The sequence below is a fragment of the Schistocerca cancellata genome, chromosome 3 (genome assembly GCF_023864275.1).
Source record: "Schistocerca cancellata isolate TAMUIC-IGC-003103 chromosome 3, iqSchCanc2.1, whole genome shotgun sequence".
Lineage (NCBI taxonomy): Eukaryota > Metazoa > Arthropoda > Insecta > Orthoptera > Acrididae > Schistocerca > Schistocerca cancellata.
In genome coordinates, this window is record NC_064628.1 from 511,528,531 (window position 1) to 511,551,924 (window position 23,394).

General features: G+C 41.5%; 2 protein-coding genes across 2 annotated transcripts in view; one reads left to right on the forward strand and one right to left on the reverse strand.

The window, feature by feature from the left end:
• Positions 1-457, reverse strand: part of LOC126176387 (zinc finger protein 569-like) — a 137,739-nt gene extending 137,282 nt beyond the window's left edge. Inside the window, exon 1 of the mRNA XM_049923545.1 lies at positions 113-457. The gene's annotated coding sequence lies outside the window, so the exon portion shown is untranslated. The remainder of the gene's footprint in view (positions 1-112) is intronic.
• Positions 458-497: 40 nt separating this feature from the next.
• LOC126175305 (threonylcarbamoyladenosine tRNA methylthiotransferase) overlaps positions 498-23,394 on the forward strand; it is a 140,073-nt gene continuing 117,176 nt past the window's right edge. Inside the window, exon 1 of the mRNA XM_049922006.1 lies at positions 498-675. The gene's annotated coding sequence lies outside the window, so the exon portion shown is untranslated. The remainder of the gene's footprint in view (positions 676-23,394) is intronic.

Here is a 23,394-nt window from a genome sequence, read left to right on the forward strand (position 1 = left end):
ATGCATGATACAATCTAAACAAAACCATTGGGAGCATTTATCAACACACACACACACACACACACACACACATACACAGAGTTACTAATAAGCAGTATAATTTGTACAGTACCTGACAATGTTTCGAAAGCTGAGTCTGCAGAATGGGTACTATTCCTTTCGTGTTACGGTGCATGCAACAAGTTGTAACAGTCGAGTTCTATAGTCATTACAAAATGTCGACAGAAAGAAATCGTATGTTATCCGCCAGCGCTATATCTTGCGAATGAAGAAATCACAGATTTCAAAAGATACAGCGAACTCATAAACACAGCTTTTGAAAACATAGTTTCCCGTTAATGTGTACTTGTTCCATACACATCTGTTCGCACACACCATCCTCTCTTATTCATATCTTTCTTCTCGTGCCTATTACTAAACATAAGCAACACGTACCAATACAAAACATACCTAAGATTGTATAGCAACACCAAAGACATATACACGGTAGCCATTCGATTGTCTACACTTTCCCGTCTACTTCGTAGCATGTGCTGCAGATATATACAAACACTGTTCACGAATACGTTGTTATTGCTGTCGCTAGAAGCAACATTACTGTCAGCGGAACTTGCGAAAGTGTTGTGTAGTGCAGCTATCATCAGCAAAGGAAAAGGGTAATGAAATTATCCAAAGGTTAGTGAAACGAAGGGAAAATGGGTATGAAGTATTTACAAATACAAATGTTTTATTCCACCGTTGAGCATATTTACATGCAATTGGTGTCGTCAGTGTTAACACAATAATAATATGAACTTCGACATGACAGCTGTTATTAACTACAATATAATAATCCAAGATGGATACAATACACATTTGTGCAAATGTCAATAACAACAAGTAGTTTCGTAACAGATGAATTAAAAGGCAAATGAATTACTTAGTTCAGTGCATGACAAATAATCAAACAGATAATTAACAATAAATACATGAAACAGTAATGAAATAGTTGCACAGCGTGGTATATGTATAGTTTGCAGTTAAATTATAGTTAATTCTCATAAGGAAAGTGAGTCATTTGTCACATACTCAAGGAACTCTTTAGCATAGCAAATTAGCCTACTTTACTTTTCATCCACCACGAAAGAATAGTTTTAAATTTAGTTACTGGCACTGAGTAGGCATTTTCAGGTAATTTGTTTAAGAAGACAGGACCAAGATATTCGTAACTGTTACGTGTATTTGCAGGCTTAGCATATGGCATATTAAGGGGAGCTGGAACGATCCATCACCTCCATGTTAATTTTAGCAAATAGATGGAACATTTTTTTTTTTTTAATCATTAAACATATTGCTCTAAAATTTGGACTACATGTTCAGTGAATATTTCTCTGCAAAGTTATAATGCCATGTTAAGAAATATTTATTGGTTTTTGTTTTACAATTTTTTTTAAACAGTTGTATATTTTTTTCTCTAAATTTTTGCACTTTTTCTTCTATAACTCTTGAATTATACAATATTTTTTTACAATTTGTTATAAAAATGAAGGAAAAGAAGTAAACATCATTGTGTATAAATTTCATTGATATACTGTCAGCAGTTTTTGAGAAAATGTTCCTCAAAAATGAAAATTTTAAAGTTACAGGTAATGGCTTCCAAAGTTTTTTAATACATTCCTGTCCCATATGATGGATTATCAGCATCCTCTTCTTTTTCCAGTGTTAGTTTCCTTTTCACTGGTCTTTTCTTCCCTTTTGCTGCATGTTGTAGGCTTTTCTCTCTTTTTTCCTGCATCTCTTAGTCTTTCTTCATCAATTAGGTACATTGTTCAAATGGTGGTGTGTCCTGGTTGGAAACCTAAACGTTTCAGCACATCACATTTGATAATGTTTCCTTCATTGTATGTTGCCACTGCACCATACACTCCAAAATGCAGTGTTTTTATCTGTACTAACACTTTTGGGAATCCTAATCCAAATTAAATTATTTACATTTTCATTTGGATTTTGTGTTTTCGCATTAAACACTTTTCCAATAAACTTGGCTGTGATAAATCTCCTAATATGGTCTTAATTACATCAATTACAGCATTTGGCAAACTGTTTTTATGGGCATATTCCTTTTCTGATTGGTACTTACACCATGAGTCATTCCCTGTGTGGCACAGTGCATGTTGTGGGTGCTCATTTGTTAATGCAGTAAGTAAAAATAATGCCCATACTGCTCTCCTCATATGCGCAATGCTTCTTGTATTTTGCCTAGTTGCACACCCATAATACCTCTGCAATCCATCAATTGCTTCATCTGTCAATCTTCCTCTTCCTCCAAGGGTCTTACCATCACTAAGCTTCTGGGATACTAATATCTGCTTTAGTTTGCGCAAGCGAGCCCCCATGCACTTCTGCGCATATCCAGTGCACTCCTGTTTTTTAATGTGAATTTCATTGCCATAAGGTTTGAGATCATCTGCTGCTTTATATCCTTTAGAATCACCATCTCCTAGATAGTTAGTGTATCTTACATTATACCACTCCTGTGATCTGGAAAAAATTGCTTTCACTCCCTCTGCTTCCATCGGTCCACTCGTGCCGTTAAAATTTGCTTCACAACTTTCACTCTGTTCGTCCTTGGTATTGCCCTTACATCTAAAATGTTTTGAGAGAATAGCAACATCAACTACTTTCCAACTGTCTCCACTGGTAGCTGTCACAACTCCATTTAGAAATTTATGACCTCTACATTGCCATGATCCATCTAAAGCAAAAGTTAAATTTCTACAATTCCCATTATCTGTCATAGCTTCTCCAACTGCTTTCTTCATTGTTGCTTGAGCAATATCTTCAGCAGAAAATGCCACCAATTCATTATAAAATCCAAACTTGGTTGATGTTTTTGGCAAGTTCATAATTCCACATAACATTGTCCCTGCAGCACTGCCCTTGCCAATGCAATGCAAGCCATACACTAGCCTAACATTTATATCATACACTTTCTTTCCACTATTACCACCACAAGGAATACTACAAGGAATACTGTTAGAATTACAAAACGAAACTTCTGCAGCACATTTGTTAGTCTTCAATAACATTTTACATGCCAAACCAATGTGTGAAGTTATTTTGAATTCCAGTCCTCTTTTTTTTTTTTGCAAACTCTACATAATACGTTATGCTTCAAAATATTAGAGAGCAAGGAAATGTTAATTATTTCATTCAAATCATTACTATCACTTACATAGTTTTCAAATTTTTCTTTGCTATCACAAAGTTTCTTGCTAGAAGAAGTTCTATCACATTCATTTGGAGTAGTTGGTGAAGCAGTCTGAGCAGCATCTCCCTTCGAAACAACAAAAGATTTCTTCTTCCATTCATTGTGCCTTTTCTTAAACACTTGATTGCCGATACGGGGCATATTGATATCCACAAACCAAATACATAAAACAGGTACAAGCAAAATTTGTCAAATACACAAAATTGAACTGCTAAACAACACAAAGCAAACTCCGCAAGTCAACACACATGGCATAGCGTTTATGTTTACCGATATGAACAGTCACTTGTCAAAGAGATAAAGCCATACAACATTGGAAAACAAAACACTGCCTAATTCCGCAAAGATACCCTGCTTGCAGCCAGTGAGCGGCGCCGTCAGAGGTGACACACCAAGTTGCTACAACCGTTTCAATGGCACGTCAATTTTGCAGCAATAAAAAACACACTTAGAAGGTGAAACTTGATTTGTTTCATTTAGAAAACTCCAAATAATTTTATAATGAAAAGAAACGAAAAATGTTAATTTTGTGATTTTCATCGTTCCAGCTCCCCTTAACTGTATGTCCACTTCTTATGTAATGGTAATTAACTGTTCTCCTTAAGTCAAATTTACGCATTCTCTATAATGAAGGCGAGGCAGTGTAAATATATAGACCAGGCACTGTCATTATTTAGTTTCTTAAAATAATCTCGACATGATTCATATGGGTTAAGTCGTGCTATGCACCTTATGGCTTTATTTTAGCATTTAAACACCAGTTTGAACTTACAAAAAATGCCCCATAATATTATTCCATAACTCATGTGAATGGAAGAATGCAAAATATGCATATAACACGAGTTCTTTACTTACACTGTTCCTCAGCTTGTACAGCAGACATATGGCACATGCCAATTTGCCACATATCTTCCCTGTGTGGGTATATCAGTTGACAAACTGCCTATTGGCTTCTGTCTCGGGTTCTTCGGCCGACGTTCATCTAATGATTTTTCTGACGTTTCGCCAGCACGAGTGGCTGGCATTGTCAAAGCTTCACCCTCCATTGCTGGTGGTGAACTGGAGCCGAGCTCGCGGCCGCAGGCTATATGTACCTGGCGCGCCAATGTCCGAGGGCTTCTCCGCGGTCATTTCCGGTGCGGTTCTCCTCTTGCTACCTGCGACAGACGTTCGCTGCAGTACGGGAAGCCAGGATCCATTTACCTTAAGGCTTTCCTCTTTCTTGTTGAAACTGTTCGCGTGTTTTTGGATTTCTACAGCTTCTCTGAACAAGCGCATGTGATAGTGCTTCTCTACAACCAGAACTTCCGTGTCGGCGAATTTTATTACGTGGTCAGTCTCATTCAGTGCGTGCTCTGCCATGGCCGATTTCTCCACCTGCCCCAACCTGCAATGTCGCTTATGCTCTTTGATCCTGGTGTTAATGGATCGTCCAGTCATTCCAACATAAACTTTTCCGCATGTGCAAGGTATACGGAATATTCCCGACATTGCAAGTGGGTCTCTTTTCTCCTTCGCCGATCTAAGACACTCTTTGATCTTCCTTGTTGGTTTGAAAATCGTCTTTACGCCGTGTTTGCGCATTATACGGCCGATTCTGTCCGTCACTCTGGGAATGTATGGCAGAAAGGCCATACCCGACATTTCTTTTTCTGGTTCCTTACTTCGCCGAGTGTTTGGCTCTGTTACACTTCTGATGTAATTTGTGGAGTACCCATTGCTCCTCAGAACAGTTTCCAGGTGTTGCATTTCTCGTTTGAGGTGTTGAGGCTCACATATTCGTCCTGCTCTCGTTACGAGCGTACTAATCATGCCTCTTTTCTGGCTCGGGTGTTGGTTTGACAGTTTGTGCAGGTATCGGTCCGTGTGTGTCGGTTTTCGATACACGCTGTGTCCCAGGTTTTCGCCGTCCCTTGTGACCAGCACATCTAGAAATGGCAGTTTCTTGTCCTTTTCTACTTCCATGGTAAATGTTATGTTGGCATGGAGGCTGTTCAAGTGTCTCAGGAATTCACCGAGCTGTTCTTCACCATGGCTCCACACCACGAAAGTATCATCGACGTACCTGTACCACACCTTAAGTTTGCAAGTCGCCGAGTCCAGTGCCTGTGCTTCGAATTGTTCCATGAAGAAGTTGGCCACCACTGGACTGAGAGGACTACCCATGGCGACGCCTTCCAGCTGTTCGTAGAAATTGCCATTCCACGTGAAATAGCTTGTGGTGAGACATGCATGGAAGAGCTTTTTGATGTCTTGCGGGAACATGGAACCGATGTGCTCCAGAGCGTCGCTGAGTGGCACTTTCATAAATAACGAAACAACATCAAAACTGACCAGGATGTCATTTGGCGCAAGTTTCAGTTTCTTCAGCTTCTCAATGAGATGTCCTGAGTCCTTAATGTATGTGTCGGTCTTTCCCACGTGTGGCTGGAGCAGAGAGGACAAGTGTTTCGCCAGTTTATACATTGGTGAGTCAGGAGCGCTAACGATCGGTCTCAGTGGAACATTGTTCTTATGGATCTTGGGTAATCCATACAGCCGAGGTGGTAGGGCTTCTGTGTTGCGCAGGTTTCTCTGTGTGTCCGCCGGCAGAGAAGACGCCTTGATTAATCGATTCGTATTCCGAGTGATACGCTGCGTCGGATCTGCGCTTAGTTTTCGGTACGTCGTCGGATCTAATAGGTCTCGGATCTTTTGCTCATAATCTTTGGTCTTTATTAAGACGGTCGCATTCCCCTTATCAGCAGGCAGTACCAATATACTCTTGTCGGCGTTGAGATTCTTAATGGCTTGTACCTCTTCTTTCTTCAGGTTGCAAGCTGGTGGTTTTGCTCGGCGCGGTATCCTGGCTGTTTCAGTGCATATTTCCTCTGTCCTTTCACAAGGAAGGGTCTGAATGGCTGCTTCGGTGTTGGCAATGATGTCCTCCATAGGTATAGTTCTCGGGATGATAGCGAAATTCCCTCCTTTTTGAAGAACAGACACTTCCTCTTCGGTCAATTGTCATTCGGTGAGGTTGACCACTGTGTGTGACATGTCGGGAATCGCCTTGTCGGTCTGCTTCCGGCATCTTTCAAACTTTTTCTTTTGCCGCTCGGTGCAGCGCTCGAGTTCGTTCTGCATGCTCCTGTGAGTGATGCCGTTGATCTTGTCCCAGTCGTCTCGATGCATTCTGCTACTTAGTTGATAGAAAATGTCCAGAAGTTCCTGATCCGTTCTTGCCAAGTCTCTCCGTGTTGTATGTATTCGCTCACGAAGAAAAGCTCGTTCCATTCTGTCGTAGATACGATGTGCTTGGGCGGTGGTGAATAGGCGCTTGCATCTCAAGAACTTCGGTGTAGCACATTCATCTCGGCACCGTGACAGAAAGGCGAGAGAGGACATCAGTCGCGCTTTCTTCTTCCGTCGTTGGTCACGGTGTCAGTACAATCTGCAAATCGCCTCCCCGTAGAGGCATAATACAAAATTGTTAAGGCTTTCATGGCCACTTGTTGACAAACGGCCTATTGGCTTCTGTCTCGGGTTCTTCGGCCGACGTTGCACTGAAACAGCCAGGATACTGCGCCGAGCAAAACCACCAGCTTGCAACCTGAAGAAAGAAGAGATACAAGCCATTAAGAATCTCAACGCCGACAAGAGTATATTGGTACTGCCTGCCGATAAGGGGAATGCGACTGTCGTAATAAAGACCAAAGATTATGAGCAAAAGATCCGAGACCTATTAGATCCAACGACGTACCGAAAACTAAGCGCAGATCCGACGCAGCGTATCACTCGGAATACAAATCGATTAATCAAGGCGTTTTCTCTGCCGGCGGACATACAGAGAAACCTGCGCAACACAGAAGCCCTACCACCTCGGCTGTATGGATTACCCAAGATCCATAAGAACAACGTTCCACTGAGACCGATCGTTAGCGCTCCTGGCTCACCAACGTATAAACTGGCAAGACACTTGTCCTCTCTGCTCCAGCCACACGTGGGAAAGACCGACACATACATTAAGGACTCAGGACATTTCATTGAGAAGCTGAAGAAACTGAAACTTGCGCCAAACGACATCCTGGTCAGTTTTGATGTTGTTTCGTTATTTATGAAAGTGCCACTCAGCGACGCTCTGGAGCACATCGGTTCCATGTTCCTGCAAGACATCAAAAAGCTCTTCCATGCATGTCTCACCACAAGCTATTTCACGTGGAATGGCAATTTCTGCGAACAGCTGGAAGGCGTCGCCATGGGTAGTCCTCTCAGTCCAGTGGTGGCCAACTTCTTCATGGAACAATTCGAAGCACAGGCACTGGACTCGGCGACTTGCAAACCTAAGGTGTGGTACAGGTACGTCGATGATACTTTCGTGGTGTGGAGCCATGGTGAAGAACAGCTCGGTGAATTCCTGAGACACTTGAACAGCCTCCATGCCAACATAACATTTACCATGGAAGTAGAAAAGGACAAGAAACTGCCATTTCTAGATGTGCTGGTCACAAGGGACGGCGAAAACCTGGGACACAGCGTGTATTGAAAACTGACACACACGGACCGATACCTGCACAAACTGTCAAACCAACACCCGAGCCAGAAAAGAGGCATGATTAGTACGCTCGTAACGAGAGCAGGACGAATATGTGAGCCTCAACACCTCAAACGAGAAAGCAACACCTGGAAACTGTTCTGAGGAGCAATGGGTACTCCACAAATTACATTAGAAGTGTAACAGTGCCAAACACTCGGCGAAGTAAGGAACCAGAAAAAGAAATGTCGGGTAAGTCCTTTCTGCCATACATTCCCAGATTGACGGACAGAATCGGCCGTATAATGCGCAAACATGGCGTAAAGATCATTTTCAAACCGACAAGGAAGATCAAAGAGTGTCTTAGATCGGTGAAGGAGAAAAGAGACCCACTTGCAATGTTGGGAATATACTGTATACCTTGCACATGCGGAAAAGTTTATGTCGGAATGACTGGATGATCCATTAACACCAGAATCAAAGAGCATAAGCGACATTGCAGGTTGGGGCAGGTGGAGAAATCGGCCGTGGCAGAGCACGCACTGAATGAGACCGACCACGTAATAAAATTCGCCGACACGGAAGTTCTGGCTGTAGAGAAGCACTATCACACGCGCTTGTTCAGAGAAGCTGTAGAAATCCAAAAACACGCGAACAGTTTCAACAAGAAAGAGGAAAGCCTTAAGGTAAATGGATCCTGGCTTCCCGTACTGCAGCGAACGACCGTCGCAGGTAGCAAGAGGAGAACCGCACCAGAAATGACCGCGGAGAAGCCCTCGGACATTGGCGCGCCAGGTACATATAGCCTGTGGCCGCGAGCTTGCCTCCAGTTCACCACCGGCAATGGAGGGTGAAGCTTTGGCAATGCCAGCCACTCGTGCTGGCGAAATGTCAGAAAAATCATTAGATGAACGTCGGCCAAAGAACCCGAGACAGAAGCCAATAGGCAGTTTGTCAACAAGTGGCCACGAAAGCCTTAACAATTTTGTATGTCAGTTGAGTTTTTGATCTATATGAAATCCTAATAATTTTACTGTTTTGTTATCATGACTGGGAGCATTCAGGTTGAAAACAATAGCTTCAGTTTTACTATCATTCTTCTGCAGTACATTTGCCTCAATACAACTAGTGCACCTCTCCATTGCCACTGATATGCTGTGTTGCCCATTTTCAAGATTGGTGTCACATGTGATGAGTGTTGTGTCATCAGCATATAGCACTGCATCACATGATACAACTGCAAGTAAATCATTTATATGAATAATGAAAAGGAAAGGTCCGCGAACAGGTCCTTGAGATACGCCCTTTACAACTGGGAGACATTCTGACATTTCATTATTTACCTTACCTAACTGTTTCCTATTGTCCAAGTACGACTGCATTAGGCATAGAGCATTCTCTTTCACTCCATAGTGGTAGAGCTTTTTTATGAGAATATTGTGGGAGGCCGTATCAAAAACTTTCCTGAGGTCCAACAGTGTTGCACAGATAATATCGTTACCTTCAAAACAATTATATATTTTTGCGACCATACTCTCAACTGCTTTGACTGTAGAAAGGTTGGATCTGAATCCATACTGTGAGGTGGTGAGTATATCATTATGTTCAAAATATTGACTCACTTAATGGTCAGTCCTTAAAAGAAAGTAAAGAATGTAATTTTGTTAATATGAATTGTTAAAATATGGAAGTCAGTTTTGTAGACATTTCCACTGTTTGGATAAAAGCACCTAACCAGTTCAACCTTTCCAGTTCACGAAGAACTTCAAGAACTCTGGGGGCATTGTCAGAAATAGATGAACGTGGACTAGGATTTCTTCGGCAACGTGGAGTATGAAAATGTGTCCAGAGATTGTTTGTTCAACCGACGGTGTCTTACGATCATATTTGTGGGTTGAAAATGCGAATTCTCAAATGATTTGTTTATCCAGACTGGCCACTGGTCCAACCTGAATTCCTTTCGCACTTGTTTGATAAAGGATGTCACTTAATACCCATATTAGTTATTATCTTCCTCGTTTAGCACACCTAAAACATAAGTAAACAGGAATATGGCATGAAGTACATGCAGTGGCAACACGGGCATGCATTCCGACAGAGGGCGGACATCTAGTTTTCACCTTTATGCATGCGCCTGCGCGCCACATATTGAACGTAGCTCCAGAGGGCGCAGATTTTGATAGAGGACGCTCCTGTGACGGGGCCAATGCGCATGCCTTTTCACGCCAATTTTTTGTTATAAAGTTGACTCTGGGAACTTGCAGTCTCCAGTGACGGACACTCACCTGAAGATGGCTGGACGATTGCCAGCTGAAATATCGTGGCAAGAAGTCAACATGATCCGGCTGCAATCCCGAAATCTCATTGTTCATAACTGCAGGAACTTAATAACTGACATTATTTCCTCGCTTGTCTGGGCACACAGTGAAACACTATTAAATTTCATGGTTATATCCATACTTAACAACGGGGAGGGGGATGAGGAGAAGAAGAAGAAGAAGAAGAAGAAGAACCTTAATGACACACTGAAAACTCTTCCAACTCACGTTATGCCACCAACTACGAACACTCACAGCAGCGCTGCACTCTCAAAAGCATACCTCAAATGAACCCAATACAACGCCTTACACTTAGCGTGTGTACATACACCATCACAGGAAACCATCAAACACAACATGCCGTCTACAAACACAACCAACTCAAAAACTCCTCGCCATAGTGACGTCACACACCACACCACCATTATGTCATGAGTCAAATCAAATGGATGGAATTGGATGCTTCCGTTGACCTGGAAAACAAAGCTGGATACCAATGGTGAAGCCATGTTTATTGGCATAAATAATATCGAATTAAGTTAGTACAGATTCTGAAAGCAAAGTAATTTGGGTGACAAGAGCCCTTTCCTCTGTAGCAGGATGGTGGAACAATTCAGTGAAAGCGGAGAAGATTGTACATAAATTTGCTGATCATCTTGTACTACTAGGTAGAGTTTTTAATTTAGCAGCTAGGGAAGAGTCAAGTAATTAGAATGGGAAATAGGGAGAGAATCATGTGAAATTGTTCAACAGACTTTATCTAAAATCTACCTTGAGTAGTTATGAGGTTATACAAATACACCTAGTGAAAGTGCACCATCTCAGCTCTCCTGGTTGCAAACAGACCTGAACTTTTGAACTCAGTTCATGTAGGGGAGGGAATAAGTCCAGCCATTATAGCATCACTGAATACAGATGTAAAAATGAAGATATTTGTTGTTGTTGTTGTGGTCTTCAGTCCTGAGACTGGTTTGATGCAGCTCTCCATGCTATTCTATCCTGTGCAAGATTCTTCATCTCCCAGTACCTACTGCAACCTACATCCTTCTGAACCTGCTTGGTGTATTCATCTCTTGGTCTCCCCCTACGATTTTTACCCTCCACGCTGCCCTCCAATACTAAATTGGTGATCCCTTGATGCCTCAGAACATGTCCTACCAACCGATCCCTTCTTCTGGTCAAGTTGTGCCACAAACTTCTCTTCTCCCCAATCCTATTCAATACTTCCTCATTAGTTATGTGGTCTACCCATCTAATCTTCAGCATTCTTCTGTAGCACCACATTTCAAAAGCTTCTATTCTCTTCTTGTCCAAACTATTTACAGTCCATGTTTCACTTCCATACATGGCTACACTCCATACAAATACTTTCAGAAATGACTTCCTGACACTTAAATCTATACTCGATGTTAGCAAATTTCTCTTCTTCAGAAATGCTTTCCTTGCCATTGCCAGTCTACATTTTATATCCTCTCTACTTCGACCATCATCAGTTATTTTGCTCCCCAAATAGCAAAACTCCTTTACTACTTTAAGTGTCTCGTTTCCTAATCTAATACCCTCTACATCACCCGACTTAATTCGACTACATTCCATTATCCTCGTTTTGCTTTTGTTGATGTTCATCTTATATCCTCCCTTCAAGACACCATCCATTCCGTTCAACTGCTCTTCCAAGTCCTTTGCTGTCTCTGACACAGTTACAATGTCATCGGCGAACCTCAAAGTTTTTATTTCTTCTCCATGGATTTTAATACCTACTCCAAATTTTTCTTTTGTTTCCTTTACTGCTTGCTCAATATACAGATTGAATAACATCGGGGAGAGGCTACAACCCTGTCTTACTCCCTTCCCAACCACTGCTTCCCTTTCATGTCCCTCGACTCTTATAACTGCCTTCTGGTTTCTGTACAAATTGTAAATAGCCTTTCGCTCCCTGTATTTTACCCCTGCCACCTTTAGAATTTGGAAGGAGTATTCCAGTCAACATTGTCAAAAGCTTTCTCTAAGTCTACAAATGCTAGATATTTGAGTAATTTATAGTTGGTGTCTGATTGGAGCAAATAAATCTATTGCAAACACATTTACAAGATAAATGTGTAGTATGAAATCTTGTGTGAGCTGTTATATGGAATAAAAAAACCACAATGTGTCCATATAGTTACATCATAGCAATGCAGCATTTATTTTCAAAAACCTTGTAGCAGCAGATGATGGAGAGTCTTTGCCTGGAGTTTTGTCATTATGTCTCCCAGGATTCAGTCCAAACTCCTTGATCCACAGTGACTTGCAGTTACTCCATTTTTTTCTCTTTTAAGGAGTTCATTTGTGTTTATAAGTTTGGTTTGGTTCTTATAGTCAATAGTTTGACGAGTCAGTAGCTGCCTTGTTGTCACATAGTAGTTTGAGCAAATCTTTCTTGTGGCTTGGATATATTTCACTGTCTTAACCTTTGAAGCCATAGAATCTCCTGACATGTTTAGGTCAAGGACATATATTCTGAATCATTTATGGAAAAGGCCATTGTCATCTGTTGTTACTATGCCAGGATATCATTGTTCCTTAAGATTTAAACAAATATGCAGTTGTTCACTTTCGTTACTCAAAATAATCTTTTATGTGGCTGTCCTCTGCTGTAGAAGCAGTTGCTTCATATCTTAGTACCTTTTAGATATCTAAAGATCCTTTTGACTGTCTGCCATTTGGGGTAACCTCAGGTTGCTACAAAAGCAACTAGCAATTCCAGTCAAGTAAGCTGGGTCTGGCGTCATTCCTAATTTAGCATTCATTCAACTTCCTATTGTGTAACAATAAACAGTGGTCTTTGTAGCTTCTTACTCTTGCTCTGCTTTTGGACACACAGCATGAGTCAGCACACAGTTATTGTCCAGTGACATAGATATGAGCTTACAGAATCTGTTAACACTCTTCTCCACATAGTGTGTGTGGTCTATCAACAAATGAGCTTCTTTGTGGTTCCTAGTAATTCATACACCTAAACAGTTAGAAGCTCCACCAAGATCTTTCAATTTGAATTTAAGTCCTCTTGTAAGAAAGCAATGGCAACATCTAGGTGATTGATGTCAAAATCATATTTAGCAAACATAGCAAATAAATATCTTAATGAGCTATACCTTATAACTAATGCATATGTTTCATCACTGTCTAGGGCTTGCTTCTATGCACAAGTTTTTATTACTAGTCGTGCTTTATAACATACAGTGGAGCATTTCAAATATTTTTTAATTTTAAAAACCTTCTTCATTTTCTGGGCCTTATCCAATATCTTCACAGCCTCAACATGTTAACCTGGATTTGGCAATGTCAGTGGTAGAGGATGGCTGGGCACCCTCCCTGTTCCCACTCCATTTCCCCTTGGAATAGAATTTGTGTACCCTATCTTCTCAAGTCTAATATTGTTGTTGTTGTGGTCTTCAGTCCTGAGACTGGTTTGATGCAGCTCTCCATGCTACTCTATCCTGTGCAAGCTTCTTCATCTCCCAGTACCTACTGCAACCTACATCCTTCTGAATCTGCTTAGTGTATTCATCTCTTGGTCTCCCCCTACGATTTTTACCCTCCACGCTGCCCTCCAATACTAAATTGGTGATCCCTTGATGCCTCAGAACATGTCCTACCAACCGATCCCTTCTTCTGGTCAAGTTGTGCCACAAACTTCTCTTCTCCCCAATCCTATTCAAAACTTCCTCATTAGTTACATGATCTACCCATCTAATCTTCAGCATTCTTCTGTAGCACCACATTTCAAAAGCTTCTATTCTCTTCTTGTCCAAACTATTTACCGTCCATGTTTCACTTCCATACATGGCTACACTCCATACAAATACTTTCAGAAATGACTTCCTGACACTTAAATCTATACTCGATGTTAACAAATTTCTCTTCTTCAGAAATGCTTTCCTTACCATTGCCAGTCTACATTTTATATCCTCTCTACTTCGACCATCATCAGTTATTTTGCTCCCCAAATAGCAAAACTCCTTTACTACTTTAAGTGTCTCATTTTCTAATCTAATTCCCTCAGCATCACCCGACTTAATTCGACTACTTTCCATTATCCTCGTTTTGCTTTTGTTGATGTTCAGCTTATATCCTCCCTTCAAGACACCATCCATTCCGTTCAACTGCTCTTCCAAGTCCTTTGCTGTCTCTGACACAGTTACAATGTCATCGGCGAACCTCAAAGTTTTTATTTCTTCTCCATGGATTTTAATACCTACTCCAAATTTTTCTTTTGTTTCCTTTACTGCTTGCTCAATATACAGATTGAATAACATCGGGGAGAGGCTACAACCCTGTCTTACTCCCTTCCCAACCACTGCTTCCCTTTCATGTCCCTCGACTCTTATAACTGCCATCTGGTTTCTGTACAAATTGTATATAGCCTTTCGCTCCCTGTATTTTACCCCTGCCACCTTTAGAATTTGAAATAGAGTATTCCAGTCAACATTGTCAAAAGCTTTCTCTAAGTCTACAAATGCTAGAAACGTAGGTTTGCCTTTCCTTAATCTTTCTTCTAAGATTAGTCGTAAGGTCAGTATTTCCTCACATGTTCCAGTATTTCTACGGAATCCAAATTGATCTTCCCCGAGGTTGGCTTCTACTAGTTTTTCCATTCGTCTGTAAAGAATTCGTGTTAGTACTTTGCAGCTGTGGCTTATTAAGCTGATTGTCCGGTAATTTTCACATCTGTCAACACCTGCTTTCTTTGGGATTGGAATTATTATATTCTTCTTCAAGTCTGAGGGTATTTCGCCTGTTTCATACATCTTGCTCACCAGATGGTAGAGTTTTGTCAGGACTGGCTCTCCCAAGGCCGTCAGTAGTTCCAATGGAATGTTGTCTACTCCGGGGGCCTTGTTTCGACTCAGGTCTTTCAGTGCTCTGTCAAACTCTTCACGCAGTATCGTATCTCCCATTTCATCTTCATCTACATCCTCTTCCATTTCCATAATATTGTCCTCAAGTGCATCGCCCTTGTATAGACCCTCTATATACTCCTTCCACCTTTCTGCTTTCCCTTCTTTGCTTAGAACTGGGTTTCCATCTGAGCTCTTGATGTTCATACAAGTGGTTCTCTTATCTCCAAAGGTCTCTTTAATTTTCCTGTAGGCAGTATCTATCTTACCCCTAGTGAGATAAGCCTCTACATCCTTACATTTGTCCTCTAGCCATCCCTGCTTAGCCATTTTGCACTTCCTGTCGATCTCATTTTTGAGACGTTTGTATTCTTTTTTGCCTGCTTCATTTACTGCATTTTTATATTTTCTCCTTTCATCAATTAAATTCAATATTTCTTCTCTTACCCAAGGATTTCTACTAGCCCTCGTCTTTTTACCTACTTGATGCTCTGCTGCCTTCACTACTTCATCCCTCAAAGCTACCCATTCTTCTTCTACTGTATTTCTTTCCCCCATTCTTGTCAATTGTTCCCTTATGCTCTCCCTGAAACTCTGTACAACCTCTGGTTCTTTCAGTTTATCCAGGTCCCATCTCCTTAAATTCCCACCTTTTTGCAGTTTCTTCAGTTTTAATCTACAGGTCATAACCAATAGATTGTGGTCAGAGTCCACATCTGCCCCAGGAAATGTCTTACAATTTAAAACCTGGTTCCTAAATCTCTGTCTTACCATTATATAATCTATCTGATACCTTTTAGTATCTCCAGGGTTCTTCCATGTATACAACCTTCTACCATGATTCTTAAACCAAGTGTTAGCTATGATTAAGTTGTGCTCTGTGCAAAATTCTACCAGGCGGCTTCCTCTTTCATTTCTTAGCCCCAATCCATATTCACCTACTACGTTTCCTTCTCTCCCTTTTCCTACACTCGAATTACAGTCACCCATGACTATTAAATTTTCGTCTCCCTTCGCTATCTGAATAATATCTTTTATTTCATCATACATTTCTTCAATTTCTTCGTCATCTGCAGAGCTAGTTGGCATATAAACTTGTACTACTGTAGTAGGTGTGGGCTTCGTATCTATCTTGGCCACAATAATGCGTTCACTATGCTGTTTGTAGTAGCTTACCCGCATTCCTATTTTACTATTCATTATTAAACCTACTCCTGCATTACCCCTATTTGACTTTGTGCTTATAACCCTGTAGTCACCTGACCAGAAGTCTTGTTCCTCCTGCCACCGAACTTCACTAATTCCCACTATATCTAACTTTAACCTATCCATTTCCCTTTTTAAATTTTCTAACCTACCTGCCCGATTAAGGGATCTGACATTCCATGCTCCGATCCGTAGAACGCCAGTTTTCTTTCTCCTGATAACGACATCCTCTTGAGTAGTCCCCGCCCGGAGATCCGAATGGGGGACTATTTTACCTCCGGAATATTTTACCCAAGAGGACGCCATCATCATTTAATCATACAGTAAAGCTGCATGCCCTCGGGAAAAATTACGGCCGTAGTTTCCCCTTGCTTTCAGCCATTCGCAGTACCAGCACAGCAAGGCCGTTTTGGTTATTGTTACAAGGCCAGATCAGTCAATCATCCAGACTGTTGCCCTTGCAACTACTGAAAAGGCTGCTGCCCCTCTTCAGGAACCACACATTTGTCTGGCCTCTCAACAGATACCCCTCCGTTGTGGTTGTACCTACGGTACGGCTATCTGTATCGCTGAGGCACGCAAGCCTCCCCACCAACGGCAAGGTCCATGGTTCATGGGGAGTCTAATATTATCCCATGTTAAAGTGTGTGAACATTTTTGAAATGTTTGCAAATTGTGCAACTGATATGGGAAGTGGAAGCGAGCATGGTATTCGCAAATTCAGATGTGGGAAACCATCTAAAACCACATCCAGATGTAATCTGGAGCCAGCAGGCCTATCAAAACCCCAAAAATGTCATGCCAGTACACATGACTGTACAGGTGGATCTTAGTTTTAAGGCCACTTTGTCCTTTAATGTTTTCCTGGGAAACTCCAATGTGCAGCTCCTATTGTGAAATTGACTACCATCAGTTTTAAGTGTTGTCTGGCATCATCACTTACTGCAGTGACAAAGGATGTAAGTCAGTTGAAGATTTAGACTGATAGTAATGAAATCAAGCAGTTTCTTTGGCTTTCGAATTCTTAATTACTTTTGTTTTGGCACACTATCATTATTTTCATTTTTTGGGCTTGATTCCTAATTGCAACTATTACCCATTGAACCTCTGCTTTCTCTGAGGCAGAAAATGTTGAGTATGTATGATCCAAGTTCCAGAGTATTGTGCATTATGCCTTAAACAAGTGTGTCCTGATCAAGATAACTTTCTTCTAGTTTATTCATTGTTATTTCATTCTGTTTCTTTTCCATGAAAGGGATGAACGGTCCACTTTGTTGCTGTGACTCAATTTCTTCTTTATACAGTTTAGAAGTACCTGCACCAAAAGTAATGCACCTTATTTTTATGAGTCTATGGCAGAGCTGTTGAGTCTTCAGAGCACCCTACAAGATAAGCTCAATACTTCTTTTGTCCCATTTTTGTCTACTTGCTCCCAAATTTTGAACGTAGGTCTTGCATCCAGGGTTTTGAGATTTCGAAGATCCAGCTTTTTGTTTGTCTTGTTTTTTGTGCCTTAGTTGGAGATCCATTAATTATTTATTGCACACACATTAACTCAAATATTTCTACCTAGCAAGTATGACAAAAAACAGATTTCAGATTAGCTGAGTGGTAATCAAGAAATGTTCTTCTCTGAGGCAGAAAATGTTGAGTATGCATGAATCAAGTTCCAGAGTATAGTACAATATGTCTTAAACAAGTGTGTCCTGAACAAAATTCTGATGAATGGGAAAGACACACTGTGGTTCGATAGCCGTATTAGAAAGCTTCTCCGAAAGCAATGTGAATTTCATCCTGGACTTATAGCTACAGCTTTATTGACAGACAAAAACTGAAAAAAGCCAAAATGAGAACAAGAAATTTGGAAAATAAAATTCTGTCTACCATTCTGGCAAAACAATCAAAAGAAGTTTTGGTCTTGTGTTAGATCAGCAGATGGATGAAAGCTCTCTTTCCAGACACTGTAGTGATGATGACTTTGAAATGGAGGAGTCCTTCTGCCAGGTAATCCTTGCAGTTTTGAATTACCTGGCATAGGGACTCCACCTGCTGCCAGATACATCCACCTAAAAACCTTGCCACAGTGACCCCATTCCAGAAATCCAGCAGAATCTCCAGTCACTCCTCAAATCTTTAGGCCCATCCCAGAACATGTCCCCAGGATCCATCTCTCTGCTCACCTCTACCACTCCCTGCACTCCTACCTTCTATGTGCTTCCTAAAGTCCATAAACCCTACCACCCAGGACACCCCATTGCGGCCTTTACTGTGTCCCCACTGAGAGAATCTCTGCTCTCATAGACCAACACCTTCAACCTATTATCTGCAACCTATCCTCCTATATGAAAGATACCAACAATTCCCTCCACTGACTCTCCACAGTTCTTCTCCCTTTACTCTAACCAACATCCCTAATGCCCACAGCCTTACCGCTATTGAACAGTATCTTTCCCAACGGCTGATGGATTCCAAACCAAAACCTCCTTCCTAGTTGCCATGACAACTATAACTTCAACCCCAATTACTTCTCCTTTGAAGGCATTACCTCCAAACAAGTTCAGGGGCTATGGGCACTTAAATGGTACCATCCTGTGCCAACCTATTCATGGGCCATCTTGAGGAATCCTGCCTAAGCACCAAAATCCGAAACCTCTCACGTGGTTCAGATTCATTGATGACATCATTGCGATCTGGATTGAGAGTGAGGACATCCTATCCACATTCCTCCAGAACCTTGATAGCTTCTCCCCCATTTGATTCACCTTTTTGTACTCAACCCAACAAGCCAGCTTCCTAGATGTTGACCTCCACCTCAAAGATGGGTACATCAATACCTCTGTCCGTATCAAACCTACTAACTACCAGCAATACCTCCACTTTGACAGCTGCCACCCATTCCATACCAAGAAGTCCCTTCTATACAGCCTAGCCACCTGTGGTTGTTGCATCTGCAGTGACAAGCAGTCCCTCTCAAAATATACCGAGGGTCTCACTGACTCCTTCACAGATTGTAATTATCCTTCCAGCCTTGTACAAAAACAAATCTCCCATGCCTTGTCTTTCCAGTCTCCCACCACCTCCCAAAATCTCACCGTCCAGGCACAGAGGAGCATTACCTTCGTAGCTCGGAACCATCCAGGACTGGAGTGATTGAATTACCTTCTCTGCCAGGGTTTTGACTACCTCTCGTCTTGTCCTGAAATGAGAAAGGTCCTGCCCACTATCCTTCCTACCCCTCCCACAGTGGTATTCCACCATCCACCGAACCTACACAAATACTCATCCATCCCTGCACAACCCCTGCTCCCAACCCCCTACCTCATGGCTCATATCCTTATAATAGACCTAAATGCAAGACCACTCCCATACATCCTCCCACTATTGCCTACTCCAGTCCAGACACTAACACCACATATCCCATCAAAGGCAGGACTACCGGCGAAACCAGACATGCGATCTGCAACCACTGTGCTGCATTCTCTGTGGGCACGACAACTAACAGGCTCTCTGTCCACATGAATGACCATCGACAAACTGTGGCCAAGAAACAAGTGTACCATGTTGTTGCTGAGCACACTGCCCAAGCACGACATCCTTCATTTCAATGACTGCTTCACAGTTTGTGCCCTATGGATCCTTCCTACCAACACCAGCTTTTCTGAATTGCGCAGGTGGGAACTTTCCCTGCAATATATCCTACGTTCCCATAACCCTCCTGGCCTCAACCACCATTAGTCATTATCCTCAGCCGCTTCCCCATTCCCATTCCAGCACTACACAGCCCACATTCCACCAGTGCACTCAGTCTTTTTACTTCTCTCATTTTCCAGTCTCCCTCACCTCTCCCAAGCCCTCCATCTAATCTCCTGCTAGCTGCCCTATCCTCTCTTGACCTTGTCCCTGCGCACTCCCCAGCAGCACTTCACTGCCCTCCACCACCACCCTACTATCCCCTCCCCCTGTCTGCCCCAGCCTCCTCCTTACCCTCATCCTCTTACTTACCCCCATCTGGTTGCCACCCCCATCATGCTGCTGCTGCTGCTACTACTACTACTACTTGCAGTGTGGATTCAGCTGCCTGAGACTGCAATTGTGTGTGTGTGTGTGTGTGTGTGTGTGCGTGCGCGTGTTTACCTACTAAAAAGAGAAAGGCTTTTGATCCGATGCTCATATGTTTAACAGTTTTTCGTTGTGCCTGTCTGCAACTCAACATCTCCACTATTTGGAATTGTCAATTTTATATGGTGAAAATTTTAGCATTCATAAGTAAATGAAGATGTAAAGTTTTTTTTTTTTTTTTTACGGCCTTAATATATGCTGCTAATTACATTATGTACAGAATATATATTGTAACTTCTCAAACAACAAGTCAATTTGTTTGCCAGCAAACTATTTTTTTCTGAAGATGAAGTCGAGAACAGTTTTGAATACTTTTTACACTCACTATATCTATTCTGCATCCTTCTTGTTGATCCAGGCTTTAGAACAGCACTGGCGAAGTTAACCTTGCGTTAGAAGGGTGGATTATGTACCGCTGACACAAAGGCATGGTGCAGTGCATCCTAACACCTGAAATTATCCTGCGTCATTTATTTTCAATATAAGACTTCTACGATTATGTTGTTTTCATTTCTTTGTTGCTTTTTTACACATTATTTCACCTTTATAACATTTCACAAGGAATAAACCACTGTTTACATAATAAACCCAACTTCCAATTAAAATTGCTAGTTCTTTGTTTGTGCCTTAGTTCGTCCTTCACAGAGTCCTTGGATTCAGTTGGCGGGACTTGACTTCAGGTTTTTCTGTCATGCTTCCCACCTTTTCAGCATACTTCCCTATCTTCTTGTTACTAGAGTTCATGATGGTGTGGACAATCTTGGGGAAGTGATAAAATTGAGGATTTGCTTGAAAGTTTTGCATTCTTCGCGTTTCTCATTGAACCAGGGGCCTCTTTGATGATATTATGTGATGTGGTCTGGACCTTCTGCAGGCCTGGAAGTTTCTTCACCCACTTGGTGAACCCATCATTTTCAAGGTAGAAGTCTCCACATCTGTTTTGGTCATCAGTTCCATCATCACTGGCATCCTCACTTGAGTCAAGTGTTGTGTTCCCTCTCTGAAATTTCAGCATGAGACTCCTGACCCCCATCATCATCATCAGGTAGCAGTTCTTTCTCTTGGCCTTTCTCTAAATTCTCGGCAGCATTCTTCTCTTCCTCCACTCTTTTGCAGTAGCTCCATCAGCCTAGCGGATTCATAGGACCACATCTGTAATATAATTTAATGTAACACAATAATTATAATACAATAAAAAATACCAGTAGCTCAGAAATAAGACAACAACTGTTATATATATCTGAGATTGTAATAATATGGTTATAATAGAAGGAAACATTCCACGAAGGAAAAATATACCTAAAAACAAAGACGATGTGACTTACCAAATGAAAGTGCTGGCAGGTCGACAGACACACAAACGAACACAAACATACACACAAAATTCAAGCTTTCGCAACAAACTGTTGCCTCATCAGGAAAGAGGGAAGGAGAGGGAAAGACGAAAGGATGTGGGTTTTAAGGGAGAGGGTAAGGAGTCATTCCAGTCCCGGGAGCGGAAAGACTTACCTTAAGGGGAAAAAAGGACGGGTATACACTCGCGCGCACACACACACATATCCATCCACACATATATGAGATTGTAATAATATTGTTATAATATGTTACCATGTAATAGTGCAAGTGTAAAACCATCTGTCACTCAAGACTGGCACATAATTAGTGAAAAACCAGGAAACACGCATAGAAAAGTGGAGTGTGGTTGACCGTACTCCAATAAAAAGCACAGGAAGACGGGATGCCATCAACCCCAATGGAAATAACAGAGATGTTTGTTCGTCAAGCTCTAGCATGTGAATGAGAAAAACACGTGGGGTGCACTTGGTTAATTGCATTGATAGCTATTCAGAAACTCATCAGATGTTGTAAACAAAAGTAAAACCCCTGGGGTACATTGCAACCCACCTTTCTAACTGAGGGTTAAAATAGGTTTTGTACTTTTTTCCACCCATTGTATGTATTTTCCATCCTTTTCTTCTTATCTGGGCTTTGTAATGTCACTGGCAACATTAAGGACACCCTTTTTTTGAGATAATTTAATTGCAACATCAGGTTTGGTTCCCAAAGATTAGTAATGCATCTTTGTATGATACATCTCGAAACAGGGTACAACACATAATGGTGTGTTGCAAGTTTTGCATTGGTATCTGGTTCCTTGGCATATTTTCTGATTCACGCAAACTACATATCTGCACATTAATGTATTTTTCTTTGAATATTTACCCACCCTAAGATCTGGAACATACCTCTCTGTAAATCATAGAGGATTCTCGTCATTGGAGTGCCTTTGTGCCAGCTTTGTTCCATTTTACAGTTTCCCTAATGAGAGGTAGGTGAAACTCTTCAAGTGTCACTTTTCACATTGTAACTGACATGTGGAATGCTTGAGCATTTAAAATGAACAAATTCAGAAAGAGAAAAAAAGTTATCCTTATAACATTTGTCAGTCTTGTACACTGACCGTACTGGTAGTTCAGTAACATATCACAACAGTTGACTGCACTCATGCTCAAATTGTAACCTACAATACATCGTGTTTTCTCGATGTTTTGTCTGTATTTCTGTCAGTCTTCTCTGCTTCAACCATTTCTGTTGTATTACATGTGGTCAACATCCACATTTCTCTTTCATCACACCAATTGATAGCAAGCATCTTCTCAGGTGACTTACACTTGGCTTCATTTCAATTTCTTGTGCAATTTTGTCGTATTGTGTCTTTTCTTACAAACAATGCCACATGCACCATGGTACCTAATACTTGTGAAGCCAGAGAAGCAGGTTGTAGTGCCTTGAGAATTTTGGTGTAAGTTCTAGACACACTCGGCTTTCTACCGTCTCGAACACCTGATATTTTAAGTACGAGGGTGAGAGAGTGGAGATGTTTCTACCTCCCTGCCAGTTCCTGTGTGTACAGGATGGACATTTATTGGGAGAATATTGCAATAGTGACGGTTGATCGGTGCGGACAAATGTTTGCTGCTCGCACCATAGAAGCTGTATGTCCAGTACAAGGAGCAAGCATGCTTTGTTCCTTGATGGTGTAATGACAGTATTTGTTGTGAACAAATGAATTATGTATTGAACTAAAGACACTTACATTTGATTTTCTGG